General features: G+C 45.6%; 1 protein-coding gene across 1 annotated transcript in view; it reads right to left on the reverse strand.

Annotated features, from left to right (window-relative positions):
* Positions 1-16,568, reverse strand: part of ZBTB20 (zinc finger and BTB domain containing 20) — a gene marked incomplete at its 3' end in the record, with an annotated part of 528,739 nt that overhangs the window by 6,231 nt on the left and 505,940 nt on the right. The window contains exon 5 of the mRNA XM_018564788.1: positions 7,292-7,393. The remainder of the gene's footprint in view (positions 1-7,291; positions 7,394-16,568) is intronic.

The raw sequence follows: 16,568 nt of genomic DNA on the forward strand, positions 1-16,568 counted from the left end.
CTGTAAACTTTTTTTTGATGGATCAACATGAATTCGGGAGATTCTCCTCACTTCCTGTCTGTTGGACAGTACAAGAAGACAGCAAAAATCTCCCCACTTCCTGCCTATTAGACCAGTATCAGATAGAACAGGAAGTAGGGCCTGAACTTTAAAGTTGAATTCCAGACTAAACAAATATTGTCCTCATACAAAAGTCACGGAATGGGTTTCCATGGCCGAGCAGCTGCATCCAAGCCTTACATCACCAAGTGCAATGCAAAGCGTGGGATGCCGTGGTGTAAAGCACGCCGCCACTGGACTCTAGAGAAGTGGAGACGTGTTCTCTGGAGTGACCAATCACACTTCTCTGTCTGGCAATCCGATGGACGTGTCTGGGTTTGACGGTTGCCATGAGAACGATACTTGCCTGACTGCATTGTGCCAAGTGTAAAGTTTGGTGGAGGGGGGATTATGGTGTGGGGTTGTTTTTCAGGGGTTGGGCTTGGCTCCTTAGTTCCAGTGAAGGGAACTCTTAAGGCATCAGCACACCAAGACATTTTGGACAATTTCATGCTCCCAACTTTGTGGGAATAGTTTGGGGATGGCCCCTTCCTGTTCCAACATGACTGCACACTGGTGCACAAAGCAAGGTCCATAAAGACATGGATGGGGGAGTTTGGGGTGGAGGAACTTGACTGGCCGAACAGAGTCCTGACGTCAACCCAATAGAACACCTTTGGGATGAATTAGAGCAGAGACTGCGAGCCCGGCCTTCTCATCCAACATCAGTACCTGACCTCACAAATGGCCCAACATTCCCATAGACACACTCCTAAACCTTGTAGACGCCTTCCCAGAAGAGTTGAATCTATTATAGCGGCAAAGGCCTGAGCCAACCCAATACTGAACACTACGGACTAAGACTGGGATGCCATTAAACTTCATGTGTGTGTAAAGGCGTCCCAATACTTTTGGCAATATAGTGTATGTTAAAGTAGAGTTCCACAGAAACAAAACACAAGGATGGCACTCTGCTATATGGCTGCAAAGTATAAGAAATGTGATAATAATTTAAGAGTCTGAAATTCTGCAGACTCAGAGGCATTGTCTTGCCTTCCATTGCTTTATGGAACACTAGGGAACATCATCACACTAGTGGTGTCCACATAGAGCTCATTCTATCCTGTAAGCCTACCTAGGTGCCTCCCTCTACCACCAGCCCCTTTTTATGTAGAACATTTCTTGCAGGTGTGCACTAATGTTCACTGGCATCCACTTCCACTCCGTACCTTTCCCCTTCTACATAGAAAGTTTCTCCAAGACTACAACTTAACATAGTGCTCTACCGGGCTCTTGCAAGACCTTACCCTTGGGGCAGTTGGATCAGGACTCTCTACAAGCACATTTATTTTTGACCCAGGAGAGGACTATACCTGACAACTGGTCAGCTGAAGAGCAGAGCATACTCCTGACAACATTTTTATTTGGTTTTGTTTAGAGTGGAGAGGGGTTAGACCCTTAAGGGTTTTTATTAACTGTTCCCATGGGAGATTCTTTGTGACTTCCTGTACTTGTGACACTCTCCCGGATAGGATGGCAAGGGAAATCGTTTTATTAGGGAAATGAGAGCAACATATGGCCACCTCTCAGTCAAAGCATAACAGTGTGAGCCCACCTCTCAGCCAAAAGGGAACAGAATAGGACCACCTCTCAGTGTACCCTCCCCAGTACAATGGGGAGGGTATATAATCGGGGAGTCTGCTACGAGAGAGAGCAACAACTTCATTAAGACCCCATGAGGGGGTCGAGAAATTTTGCCCCGGCCCCTAAGGTCTCCAAATCATGTTCGGCAAATGCATGATTAGTAATGTGTGAGTATATCACTCCCAGTTATTTATTACCTCTCACAGTGATCACATTACTCCCCCTGAAAATGCCTTCATCTGCTCTCCAGGGTCACCATCTATCTACTTTCCTGGACTGAAATGCCAGCTCAGAGATGGCACAATCATGTAAATCCTGGTGTCTGTGCAGTTTTCCCGCTGTATTCACAAAACTGACACATATCGTCCCCTGCTGTAGCCCCTTAACAAAGTTACAATGTTGCATCTAATCCCTGGGGGAGAGGAAATTGATGAAATGCTGCCTCCTGCCTGCAGCAGACTGATCACTGGGGGAGAGGAGATTGATGACATGCTTCCTCCTGCATGCAGCAGTCTGATCACTGGGGGAGAGGAGATTGATGACATGCTTCCTCCTGCCTGCAGCAGACTGATCACTGGGGGAGAGGAGATTGATCAAATGCTTCCTCCTGCCTGCAACAGACTGATGACATCATCCCAGCCTAGGCAAAGTTACTGACTGGCGCCCTAGGATGGCCTTTTAATAATAAAAGTTGGACCTTTGCCCTACATTTTGACATATCAGGAATTTATTCATGCAGACAAGTGAAGATAGTGAAAAGTCCACTGGGAAAGTCAAAGGTGCTTTTCTTGCACTCTATGTCCCCATTAGAGGGATGCCTCTCATCACTTCCTGTACTTGTGGAACCCTGACAAATATGACAAAAAGTGAGGTTGAATCTTCCAAACCAAAATACAAACCCGACTATTGTTCTCATTCCTCCCCACTCTTTCTTATTTGACTTATTAAAAAAATAAGTGTTGGCTGGAAATGCCATTAATGCCAGTGCACCATGCGCACCCTCAACCAAACTACCAGTTTCATGGGCACCTGGCCTTTAGGATGTCACTGAAATCCGTACTTGTGTGTGCAGCGACAGTGCCTCAGGATTCAGCAGCAGCGCACCGACGCATTTCTCTGACATGGACAGCTTGTCCCCAGGGGGTTCCCATCGGCTACGGAAGTCCCAGGTCTATGTGGATTTGTTTCCCAGCAGCCCAGCCTTGCCCAATCTATTTCAATCAATGGCGGGGCGCAGCTGATAAGCCGACTGCGCCGCGTGCACCTGACAATCACCCTGACCTTTCGCTGGGCTGAATCTATTTGCTTAATACGATTCTGGGGACACGGCTGTGAATCTCATCCTATAGATTGGCTTCTATACAGGGAATACCCAGCAGACAGGCAGACGAGCTTACCCCTGAATAATATATTCCTATTACCCAGGGCGCGCTGTGGATTTCCTTTGTTTTGGAACAGCTCTGGCCTCTCTTTTACGGAGATATTTGTCATTCAAATAAAAATCTTTTATTCTCGTAGCATGCCGCGCGGGGAGAGGACGGCATATCGGCTGTGCGAGGCCGTCGTAATCAAATCAAACACATTCAGATGGGTCGCTGTTTGGTGTCGGGGGCTTCCAGTTGTTGCTGAGCAGCGAATTTCCTGAGGCTGAGGATGTAAAGGAAAGAATTTGTATAATGTATTTATTCTACTCAGTTTGTAAAGCGCTGATCTGAAGTGCCTTTACAGGGAACACGGGGCCATACCCACCAGCGCCTGCCCTCAAAGGAGCACACGATCGAACGTTTCTCTTACACGCGCATACTAAACTTAGTTGACAATAGATTAGTATTTTTTGGTGGTAGGAGGAAGCTTAAGCAAGCGCAGAACAATACAAATGATGGTGTCCTCCCGTAATCTCGGGAACCCAGGTCCCCTATGCTCAGGTGCACAAGTAAAACTAGTAAGTCCAAACTTTTTTTTTAGTGTGTGAAGGGTTAAAGTCCATTATTATTATTGACATTTTTACAATGAAAAATCCATCGCCCACCTACTCCCAAAACTGTTCCCAGCAGTCTGATTACTCTGCGATCCAGCACTGCTCCTCTCCTGGGTTGCATGACATTTATTGTCATCCATAACTAGGCATGCACTGATACTAGTATCGGTATCGGTGCCAATTGCCAAGTATTTGGGTGAGTACTCACCCAAATGCTCAGATGCCTAGCCTGATACTTCCGGTATCAGGAAGCCGGGCAGCGCGTCATTGTGACAAGGGACCATGGAGCCGGCTTCCCAGCCAATCTGGAAGCCTCATGACATGGGAGCATGGAGCCTGCTTCCCGGGCCAATCAGGAAGCCGGCTCCATGCTTCTTGTCACCTAGTGACGAGAAGCATGGGGACGTCTTCCCTGCTAATAGGGAAGCCGGGTGGCGAGTCTTTACACACAGCCCGGCTTCCGGGCTAATCAGGAAGCCAGGTGGAGAGTCATTACATGCCACCTGGCTTCCTGAATGGGACTACCGTTACTCGGTATCGGTGAGTCCTGGGAAAAAAATATCGGTACTCGATACCGAAATAGCGATATCGGTGCATCCTTATCCATAACCACTTCCTGTGAGTCCAGGCCGTCATGGACACACCCTCTAGGGGAGAGTCATCATGGCAGCCTGGGCTCACAGTAATCCGGGACAAAATGACAAAATCAGGGGCAGGGGCATATGAAACCTGGATTTGGTTTTTAAAGAAAAAGTCCAAGAAAATAAAAGGTCAATGGACCTGCAAAAGACATGATGACGCCAGCGGTCTTTAGACTGCCAGAGCCCAGGGGAGAAGAGGCTGAAGGAACTGGCCTAACAGCCAAGAGGGAGCCAGTGAGACTGAGGTTTAGGTGAGTATATCTGTTTTATTTGAGCCCCCTATACAAAGCAAGGACTTAACCCTTGCAGTGCGGGGGTAGTCCCACTGCAAGGGTAAGTTAGTGTGATTGTGTGTCCTCATTTGGGGAAAGTCTGACTTCCTATTTAAAGGTAATCCCTAAACATCCTTTAGACTTCCCTGCATGTGCTTTTTAACTCCTGTGGATGCTCTAAGCTGTGCACTGGCAGTTTAATAGGCTCATGTCTAAATTGGCCAATTCATGTGAGATAGGGACCTTAGATTGAAAGCTCCTTCAGGGCAGAGACTGATGTCATTGTGCACTATGTAACGCACTGCTCAAATTGTCGGCGCTATATAAATACCTGTAATAACGATAATAATACACCGCATGACTTGCCGTTACAATCAAGTTTGAATGATTCCAGAGGGAATTTTGTAAGGTAGCCCCTTGTGGCTTCATGCATGTACAGCCCCAGTGATTAGTAAAATAAGAAGGAGCAGGCGGGGGCCAGCAGGACAAAATGAAGAATCCAGAAATTAGAGACAGACAAGTAATTACTAAAAAAACTGAGAAAATGTCAATGAAAACCATCGACAGAGTGAATGTGGACTTTACGTTTCCCGAGCAGACAGGAAGGAGAGATCTGACCCAGGTAGATGGTGAGCAGGAAGCCGCTTTATGCACCATACGGCCTAACCGGGGCACAGATAAAAGACGAGGCATTGTGGAACCAATTTAGATATAGTTCTGAGAGCAGACACTGCAAAGATAAGGGAATGCGAGGAAAAATCTAATTAGTCCATACATTACTGATTATGCGAATGTAAGTGATGTTTATCACATACGGGAAAGGGGGGGGGGGGGGTTTTCATTTCTCAAGGACTTCTGGTAGAAACAATACAAGAAAAAGGAAGGCTGCTGTTAGATGTGAGCTCGCACTTTACTTCAAGGTCTGCGGTCACTGAAACATGAAGCACTTCAAAGTGTTGTAGTAGGGGGCTTTTAAGCTTACTTTTGTCCTCTTCACTGCAACCTCACTCCCCAGGCCCACTTCATAGAAACTACGGATGCACCGATACCGATACTAGTATCTGGTATTGGTGCCGATACCGAGTGTTTGGGCGAGTACTTCCCAGCCAATCAGCATGGTGCCGGCTTCCCACGCCAATCAGAAAGTCGGGCGGTGGGTAATGACCTGCCTCCCTGACAGGCAAGGGAAGCCAGCTCCATGTTGATTAGCTGGGAAGCCGGCATCCTGGCCAATCAGTATTGATGCGGCCAAACAGCATGGAGAATGCTTCCCAACCAATCAGGAAGCCGGGCGGTGGAAAATGACTCGCCTTCCACAAGAATATTTCATTTGTGGAATGTAAAAATCGTGGCAAGCTGTGGATTCAGCTAAGTATGCTGTCTACTACTGTACAGGGCTGTTTATAGAACGCTTACATAGCTTTCTATAGACCTTGTAGACAAAAGTATCCAGACCTTCATTACAAAACTATATTACAATGCGCTTCCGTCTTAGAGAATATTTCGCACAGCCCCTCATTTATGCCTCTTGACAGTGCAATAGCGGGCCACTCGTCAAAGGACATATAGAGCAGGGGAATGACAATCTGTAAATGGGGCGACGTTGCTGCACTGTCACCCAAAGTCAAGGAGCGTCAAGACCGATGCAGTAAAGTTTGCCATTACAGAAGAATGTATAACTGAGGGCTGTGTAGGAACGGGTCATCCTGGCAATGAAAAGAATAATATATCTACATTTTCACCAAGATGAACAATTCAAATTGAACAAAACTGATTCAAGAGCCCAACAGACTGGTTTAAACTGGTTAAAAGTTCAGGTTACTCTCCATTCATATATTGATTATGAGCCAACATAGGCTGAGCTGAATAAATCCTAAGTAGAGCGGAGGTTAGAACCATATGGATGAGCCAAAGCACAGAAATGTCTTGGGTTAAGTTGAACAGGCATACTCATGGCATTAAATAAAGGCCAGGGTCAATGGGCTTTTGTTTGTGTCAGAACTACCCTTCTCCCCATAGTCAATGGGAATGCAAAAGCAGCTTGGAAGGAGGCCAACTGCAGATCAGAAGGAAGTCAACTGCAGTCAATATACTCTTAAGAAGTGTCTAAAACTGATCTCAATTGCCAGCGGAAGCACAAGAAAACTAAATTTGCCCATCAACTAAAGCACAAAGCCCATCAACACTAATTCAAAAGAGTACAACTGCTACTATAACTCCAGGCCTGTATCCACAAAGAAGCATGCCCTCAAAGTATATTGATCTTAACATCAGTCTGTGTTGATGGGGTGATTGTAACCTATAAAATGTGGACGGGTAATATAATATATTTCAGACTCCAATAAAATCCTATTGCAATGGAAAGTTCATGCCACCCAGATGAGACATTTACATTTGTGGTGGCTGGTAGAGAATCAAAATCACCCAAAGGTTCTCCTATCGCTGCGACCATATTGGTGGAAGCCTTCTGCTTGAGTTTCCAGGTCTACACATCCGTTGGGGCCATTACATGGTGGCCCCATTCTCACTAATCTATTCATTGAAATGATATTATGAAAAACACAACAGGAGAAGCGGAAACACCCAAAACAATATCCCAATGCTCAAATATCCCTTTTGGTTGGACCAACGATTCAATATGGCTACCAGACACAACCAATCATCATTATAATGTGGTGGCAAGTGGGAGGTAAGAATCGCACGTGGTGCACACTTACAGTAGTTACAAAATGGCGTCACTCCTCAGGTATCTCGCTCCTCGTCTCCGGCTTAGTGCAGATGATCATTTGGGAATGGGAGGAAGAGAGGCAGCATATAGGCTGGAAAGAGAAAAAAAAAAAAGGAGGAAAGGATTAATGATCAGGTTCCGGACACGTCCTCTGAAAATACTCACCGTGTCCCTGAAGTAGGAGAGCGTGAGATCATAATTAAACTGCATGCCAACTCCTCCAATAAACTGACAAATAAGAACCACGTTATTAAAGGAAACCTGGCACAGGGAAAATGGAGGCCGGCGTTGCTGACGCCTCTTTCTGGAAATGCTGGTTGCTGGGCTGTCATGCTGAGTCTCATCCTTCAATACTTTAAGTCACTGGCTTGAGACAATGAAGCAAATAAAGACTTCTGATTTGCAGCCTCGTTTCAGATCAGTGAACAAAGAAAGTGCAGAGTTCAGAGACAGCCAGACAGTTCGCATTTTCAGAAAGAGGCCAGGAATGGAAGTCCCCATTTTTCTCTTAAGACAGGTTTTTTTTTAAACAGTTTAAAATTAACCAGAACTTTGCATTTTCTTAACAGAATGGGGAAGAGTTAGAGCATTTGCCAATTTTTTTTTTTTATTGCTGTCCAAGTTCCCTGCCGAGGAGATCTCCCCTCACTTCCTGTCAAGACAGGAAGTGCTGGAATATCTTTTTTAATGGGGACACACACATTTTTAGTAGAGTGGGAAAGGCTTACAACCTCTGACAATGTTTTTTTATTGCTGTCTGTGCCTTCCTGCCCTGTCCCAGTGACAACCACACCTCCGAAATCTCACCAATGGGGCTATGAGTTTTGACCACTTCACTAAGTCCAAAGCTACAAAATCCAAACCTTTGCCTGGAGTTAGGCCAGTGATGAGCTTTCTCATAGTTGTTAGGTTATTTGCTCCCTTTATAATGAAGGCTTCACTTACAACTACAGTCTATAATTATTTATTGAATTATTCAGCATTTAACATCTCCACGTCACACATCCACATCAGTGCAAAGAATATTGCAGTTATACAAATGAGAAACAGACAACTGAGGGCAGATATACAAGCAGAAAAACATCACAATATACAGAATTAAAGGAGAACTATGGGGTTAAGGCTTTTCCCCATAGTTCTCCTTAGGGTAACGGGAGGACACAAACTAGCGTCCTCCCGTCACCCTAGGCTCAGTATACCGCGAGCTGCAGCTCACTATATACCGAGACGCCACAGTATATCTATTACCGCGAGCACTGAGACGCCGCAGCTGAAGCGGATCCCGACAATTATGTCTGGATCCGCCCAGCTGCGTGAGTGACAGCTGGCTCTTCCTATCTAGAGGCAGAGCCAGCTGTACCCACCCGCTCCGCCAGTCAGCGCTGGCGGATCGGAGCGAGGAGAGCTGTGACAGGATCAGGGGTTAGCGAACGCCGGTATGTGTTCGCTCACCTCCCGATCTACTGAGCCGACCTGTGACAGTCTCATTGTCACAGGTCGGCTAGAACTATGAGGTGAGCGAAAAGCACCCCCCCCCTTCATAGTTCTCCTTTAAATAGCTCATTGTATCATAAGCATAGGAGACATATTAATTATACTGGGACTACATATTTATAGGTGTTCTGTTGGTACTAGAGGGGCTTAAAGTGACACTATACTCAGGAGTAAAATCTTAAAAACGCATTCAAGAACCTTAACTATTAACAAAAATGTATCTTATTTGTGTATCACTCGGCTGTAGATCCTCAAATCATCTCTGAGTAGGTGCTGACACTGTCCTTCCTTCTGAAGGGGGGGGGCTACTTTTGTTCCCCATGGTTCCTGTGTGTGTTGTAAAGTAGTCTCCGCTCCAAGCTCACTCCCAGGATAGACTACAATCTCAATACAAATTAGTAAACTAAACATGAGATTGTAGTCCATCCCGGGGGTGAGCTTGGAGATGGCCATGTTTGCAAAGGTGGAAATTGGTCAGGATATCATCCCACACATCCTCCTCTATCTGGCCTACATCCCTTTCCTACCTGGATCTTGACTTGACATTTATTATAAGAAATCCATTGTAGAATACTGGCACCATCAATTTGTGGACTAGAAACACAAAGCGCACAGCTCACCCCTGTCATGCATTCTCATCATCCACATTCGGAGCACGCATGACCCTCCCTCCTCTGGTGTGATAGTCTCAAAAACTGTAGAACCAGCACACAATGATCTTCCAAATAAAATTAAACTTTATTCCTCATGCATCTATACAAAAAACAACAGCTGACACGCTTCTGCCTTACTCGGCCTTAGTCATAGCTGTGATTAGGGCAGAGGAAGGCAGAAAAGCACCATTCTTGTGGGAATTCCAATATGGAGATCTCAATATGGGAGTCTCTGTTTTAGATATAAACATCTGGTTTATCTAGCTGTTGAAGTGACAAGACAAGCTGTCTATCAGCTTTTGAGTGCGCATAACATTATAAAATAGCAGAGCCCTACAGAAGAATGAGGAAATAGGAAGCTCTGTTATTTCATGCGTTCTCAGGAGTCGGGGGGCAGCATGCATTCTTAGTAAGTAGCAGCGTATAGAACTGCAGAACCTAACGTGTTGCCTCTTATTTTGCTTTGAGGCCAAATAGCACAGAATGTGGTGAGGACAAAATACACATTCCAAATGTTTTGGCAGATGAAAGACCTCCCAGGTACGTGTTTCTGCTGTTTGGGTTTATTTGACTTTTAAAGTAGATGTAAAAGCCAATCACTAAAATATCACATAAACTTTAACATTTGGATCTCATTTGAAAAACCCTTCTTGAATTTGCCACTTTGAGTTGTCCCCCGTCACACACACTTCCAATGGAGACTACAAGTGACCATTTCAATACTTAGGCATGGTCCATTGTCTAAAAGGTTGTTAAAATTCTGCGCTTTGGAATATTCCTCAACAGACTATCGATAGGAAGCTGCTGCACTATAGACAACCTGGTCCAGTTATCAATATAAATAAATGTACAGCGCTAGGGGCCCAATAGGCAGCTAATTAGATGGATCTATTCTAAAGGTGATTGGTTAGTAAATAACAGTCAATATTGTATATATATTATATACATTAAAACCTAATAGTCACTAAATGAAAAATGTGCAAAAAAAATGCAAAAAAGCACATTACGTGCAAAATATGCCTGTGCAAAGATTAACATGTGCAAAAAGTTGGTATAATCATACATATCTACATAGAAAGTGAATTGATTATCTTATAAATATATGTGCCTTTAAACATAAGCCTTATAATTCCACTTGTTTATATCATATCCAAAGTGATCAGTCCATAATCCATAGGTGAAACTATTAAAGGAGAACTATGGGGTTAAGGCTTTTCCCCATAGTTCTCCTTAGGGTAACGGGAGGACACAAACTAGCGTCCTCCCGTCACCCTAGGCTCAGTATACCGCGAGCTACAGCTCGCGGTATACTGAGACGCCGCAGCTGAAGCGGATCCCGACAATTGTGCCGGGATCCGCCCAGCTGCGTGACTGACAGCTGGCTCTGCCTATCTAGAGGCAGAGCCAGCTGTACCCGCCCCCTCCCCCTTCCGTTCCGCCAGTCAGTGCTGGCGGGTTGGAGCGGGGAGGGGGGAATCCAGCCCCTCCCCTGTCACGGCAGAGAGCCGTGACAGGATCGAGAGGTGAGCGAACGCCGGTATGTGTTCGCTCACCTCGCGATCTACTGAGCCGACTCGTGACAGTCTCATTGTCACAGGTCGGCTAGAACTATGAGGGGAGTGAAAAGCACCCCCCCTCATAGTTCTCCTTTAATGTATATCCAAAATGTGAAATAATATCAAGTCCCAAAAGTGCTTGATGATCTCTCCAGAGATTGTGTTTGTGCCACGTAGTCACCCCCTCAAGAGTGCACACTCACCACAATAAGATGGCTGTTAATTGATATCCCAAAAGCTCACTGATAGATCACGATATTCCAGTGTCTCCTTTAGATGCTTTCACAGTGATGTCCCATTGATCGATAAATAGAGACATTTATACAAAAGAGGGACCTGTCAGCATCCATTATTCTCATCCAGGATGATAAAGAATTCTTTTTCACTCAGTGTGGTTTTACATCCTGAGGTGTGGACTTGGGGAATGCAGCGAGCACTCGGTTTGAAGGTAATGGTCCATTGTCTACCATACAATCATCACTGAACTACATGTAATCATGAAGTGGAAAACTGTCTTTTATTTGGAAATACCGGCAATTATTTATTGATACATAGTGCTTTTAACAAATCAAACTTTATTCAGTTAGGGTTTACATGACTTTATCACATGACTTGAATCTGTTGAAAGCACAGTGATTAATGCAGCAGATAAAACAAGCTGGGATATCAAGATTCCTCTCCCACCGGCGCGCCAAAGATAATGTCACTTCGCAGCCAGTGCCCGGGGGGCCAGGAGTCCTCATGGTTTCCCAACCTGTGCATCGTCTCCTCACCGGAACGCCGAACAGCCAAAGTGCGGTGTCAAGAGGCTTTCTATACAGACGGCATTGATTTCACAGACCTTTGTCTGAGTTAGGTTTCTGTCTGGCTCAGAGGTTCTCAGTGTTACTACAAGTAGCATGAATCATGTCTCTGTTAAGGAACAGAACATCAAATGTCTTACACAAACCCCTACTAAAAGAAGGGCTAATAATAGCCAGCCATTTCCAGGTACGGGGAATGAATCCTGCTATCAGACCGGTGTCGCATACTGCCAGGGTGGCGTACTGTCATTTCATAACATTGAAAACAAAACTTTAGCTGGGACAGGATGTAGTATAAATATTGTCCAATTCTGTGAAGGGCAGGAACGTGGTGGGGAGTGATGAGCACTCTTGCATTCAAAGGTCTGGGTCCTGGATTCCATTTCAACAATTTGCATGGAGTTTGTGGTTCATATGCTATCCTCTCCAGTTTTCTCCCACCAACCAAAAACATACTGGTTGGTTAAAGCTTAAAGGAGAACTATGGGGTTAAGGCTTTTCCCCATAGTTCTCCTTAGGGTAACGGAAGGACACAAACTAGCGTCCTCCCGTTACCCTAGGCTCAGTATACCGCGAGCTACAGCTCGCAGTATACTGAGACGCCGCAGCCGGAGCGGATCCCGACATCGATGTCGAGATCCGCCCAGCTGCGTGAGTGACAGCTGGCTCTGCCTATCTAGAGGCAGAGCCAGCTGTACCTGCCCCCTCCCCCGTCCGTTCCGCCAGTCAGCGCTGGCAGATCGGAGCGGGGAGGGGGGAATCCAGCCCCTCCCCTGTCACGGCGGGGAGACGTGACAGGATCGAGAGGTGAGGGAACCCGGGTATGTGTTCGCTCGCCTCCCGATCTACTGAGCCGACCTGTGACAGTCTCATTGTCACAGGTCAGCTAGAACTATGAGGTGAGCGAGAAGCACTCACCTCATAGTTCTCCTTTAACTTTTCGCTTTTGTTTTGAATAAAGTGTAGAAGAAATAAAGTGTATCAAAAGCAAACTTTTTTGTAGCAGAGTAGGGAACGGTTTGCAACCCTATCAAACTTTTATTGCTGTGTCTCCTTTCCCTGGGACTTGGGGCTTGTTCACACCAAATGCAGACCAGATCTGCATGAGTTTCACGCAGTGCAGTGTGTTATACTGCAATTTTTGCCGCGTTTTTAATGCGTTCCGGGCCGGGTTTTCTTTTTAGTTTAAAATGGGCTTTCAGTGCGTTCCAGGGCGTTTGCATGCGTTTTTGATGTATTTCCATGTGTTCCAGAGCAGGAAAAGTAGGACTTGCTGCAGTTTTTTTTACATGCTCTGGAACTGAACGCTGCGGTGTGAACCAGAGCCCAAAATACCATTGGAATACATTGGACACAGTTTTGATCCGGTTTGTAACTGCTCTGCTCCTGGAACGCGCTTGGTGTGAACAAGCCCTGAAAGTGATTGGAAATCCAAAATATTACAGGTGTTACCAGAACAGGAATATGGAGGACATCTTCTAATGGGGACATTTGTGGGGCTGTCAACTGTCTAAGCTTGGCAGGGCAGGGCTGGACAAATGTAACTTTTGAGGTTTTCTTCAGTCGTCGTGAATGGATCTGGCTCCAAAAGAAATATCCTGCTGGCTCCTGGATTGGACAGACTGGCTTCTGAATTTCATATACATTTGTCCACCCCTGAAGAGAGGATATCCATCACTTTGGAGATATTTCCTTTCACTTACTGCGGTGTCTACGGGAAAGGAACCCTTTCCCAACTTTATCTAAACCTAAATACAAAGTTTTAGTTCTAGTTGGGCTTTAATGGCATCTGATCTAACCAGCCATGTCAGTTGTGCGTTGACTGTCTTGAGAGCAGATTAAGTTCATCCTGCATTAGGATCCTGTCATCTCAGGCCATATGGAGTATCATTCCATGTTTTTAGAGAGCCACTAATAAATAAAAACACAAACCTTTTATTGTTTGCAGTAGTGAAAGACCAGTAATTAGTCGCCTTGAGTGGAATCTAGGAACTCAAGGGACAGATCAGGTAACAGACAAAGACCAAAGATCCGCAAAGCATCCCAAATCCTTGGATAAAAGGAATGAACTGCGGTTTCCTGTCCCGTAGAGTCCACTTTAAAAGATGGCTTACCAAACATAATAAAAATGTATCATCCTTTCCAGCTTAAATCCTGTAAATGAAAAGCACAGGCCAAGAATTGCTCTAAAGAAAGTATACATCAAAGGAATAGAAGTGAGCACACTCCATGTAGCACTTATATCACTGCAGATAAACCATGCCGTCGCCACTCCTGGTATAGCATAGAGGCGCAGCACCAGAAGCGTGGCGGTAAGCAGGCTGAATGAAAAAGGGAATTTTGTTCTTTTTTAGCTCTGGAATAGATTTTTGTTTTATGCAGTTAATTGGTTCTAATTAGAACAGAGCACCAACTGTCCCTAATTCACAGGCACTGTTGTTGTTTGTTCTGAACAAATTATTTTGATGTTCTAGGACACAAGACAATAAAACGATGAGGGGCAAGGCAGGACAATGAGCGATTAGAATGGAAAGGCTGATCTTTGGTTTGATGGGGGTGAAAGCTTCAATGTCAAATGTTGTTTCGGGAGCTTGGGAGGGACTTGCCATCGAAAAATGTTTAAAAGAAACTAACCTCGCGCCGGTTCACACCAGGTTATCTAGTCTGTGAGTGCCAGATAATCCCATTAAAGAGGAACACCAGCCAACATTTTTTTTTTTTTGACGGAGTGGGTACTGCACCTCCTGCAGGTCTTTATGGCTTTGTGAGTTTCCACAGGGTGGTCGTCAAGATTAGAATAGAGTGGAAGCAGCTCAGCTCACAGATCTCACCGTCAATAACAAGGAGTCTCCATTCTACCTGATGAAGCTTTCATTATTTTATATCGTGACGATTAAAAGGAAGGAATCCTCCCAAATCTCTTATTGTGCACAATAACATCACCGAGATAACGTACACAACACTTTTTTTGAGAATATGATTACAAACAATGATGCGTAGAGAGTCAGACCACCCAAAACTGATATGACAAGCTGACCGATGCTTTTCCTAAGCAGGGCAAAGCAGCAGGTTTGCTTTAAAACACGGCCCTCCAGTAGCAAGTATTTACCTCTTCTTCTCAACACCACCAATCTGCTACACCTCCAAGAGTGGTGGGTATAATTCTTACTTCTAAGCATTGGTGAGTGACCCACCACTGTCCAATCAATGATAGAAGTCGCCAGCACTCACTTGTAATGTGCAAAAAGCATAAGCACTTTTATTGATGTGCCACGTGTGTCATAGAGCCAACGTTTTCAGGGCTGCGCAGGGTCCCTTCCAGCTGCTTTGCCCTGCAAGAAGCATAAGCACTTTTATTGATGTGTCACATGTGTCATAGAGCCAACTTGTCACAATGTCGCCCTGAGAAAGGGACTCTGCGCGACCCTGAAATGTTGGCTCTATGACGCATGTGACGGATCAATAAAAGTGCTTATGCTTCTTGCACATTACAAGTGAGTGCTGGTGACTTCTATCATTGATTGGACTGTGGCACGGCGTCATCCGAGTCGTCACTTTGAGCACCATTGGCTATTTCTCATGGTTATAACGCTGTATGGAGTGCAGGTGATTCACTGACGCTACTGACCTACCACTGTCACGCGAGGATGGGGGGACAGACATGGGCGAATTTACCGCGAGGCAAACTAGGCGTTTGCCTAGGGCGGCACCTTGCTGGGGGGCGGCCGTAGTCAAACGCCTCGTTCAAACGCCGTAGTCAAACGCCTATGTTGTGAAGAGGAGGGGCGAGACCCGGAGCCCGCCTGTGTGTAGGAGTAGAGGGCGGCTTGCCTGCTGGTGAAGAGGGCGGGAGGACGGATGGAGCCGAACAGCGCAGCCGACGGATGGGATCGTGACTCAGAAAACGAAAAGCAGCCGGCGGCCACTTAATCGATCTTACTGCTTTCCTTTCCGGGTACCAGAGCCGCTGTGACCCAGGAAGCAGTAAGATCGATTAAGTGGCCACCGGCTGCTTTTCGTTCTCTGAGTCACAATCCCATCCGTCGGCTGCGCTGTCCGGCTCCCATCCTGAAGTGATGAAGTGACGGAAAGTAATCAAGTAATCGCTAGGGTTAGGTGAGGTGCCGGGGGCGGCCGAAGCTTGGCTTGCCTAGGGCAGCCAAAAACATAGATACATCACTGGGGACAGACAGCCATGTGTAAGCTCTGACTGGCAATCTGACTTGGGCAGTATGGGGAGCACAATAAGGTAAGAATTTGCTGCTGGGGGCTGGAGGTAATAAAGTGAACCTGTTTACTTTTCCCCGCATGGGCAAAGCACAGGTTCTCTTTCAGTTTTTGGTTCATGTTGAAAGAGTTAAACCAACTAGCAGTCATTACCACGGGGGTTTCAATTTCCCTGTTGGAGTCTTAAAGGAAAACAATATAAAGTGACATATTTTATTTAGTCTCTCACTATCATTGAATTACATACAAAGAGAGGCGCCAGATCTTCTATTATTGGTATTTAATGTTAGAGAGTCATTAGTCAAGCTGACTTGCTTCTGTGAGGCTACTCATACATACCGGACCCCCACTAAAACGTCCAACTATACAAGAAGCAGTAAGAGCACTACAACAACGGTCACAGATTTCAAAGTGAAAGAAAGCCAACCCTTATTGGGGGTTAATATAACCCCCCTTCATTAGGACTCGTACATTATATGATTTAAAATGCGGCTGGACTCAACCTGAATTGCAAAAATAGTTGTAGGCATATG

Source organism: Nanorana parkeri, unplaced genomic scaffold, assembly GCF_000935625.1.
Source record: "Nanorana parkeri isolate BGI_ZX_2015 unplaced genomic scaffold, ASM93562v1 scaffold781, whole genome shotgun sequence".
In the NCBI taxonomy this organism is placed as follows: Eukaryota; Metazoa; Chordata; class Amphibia; order Anura; family Dicroglossidae; genus Nanorana; species Nanorana parkeri.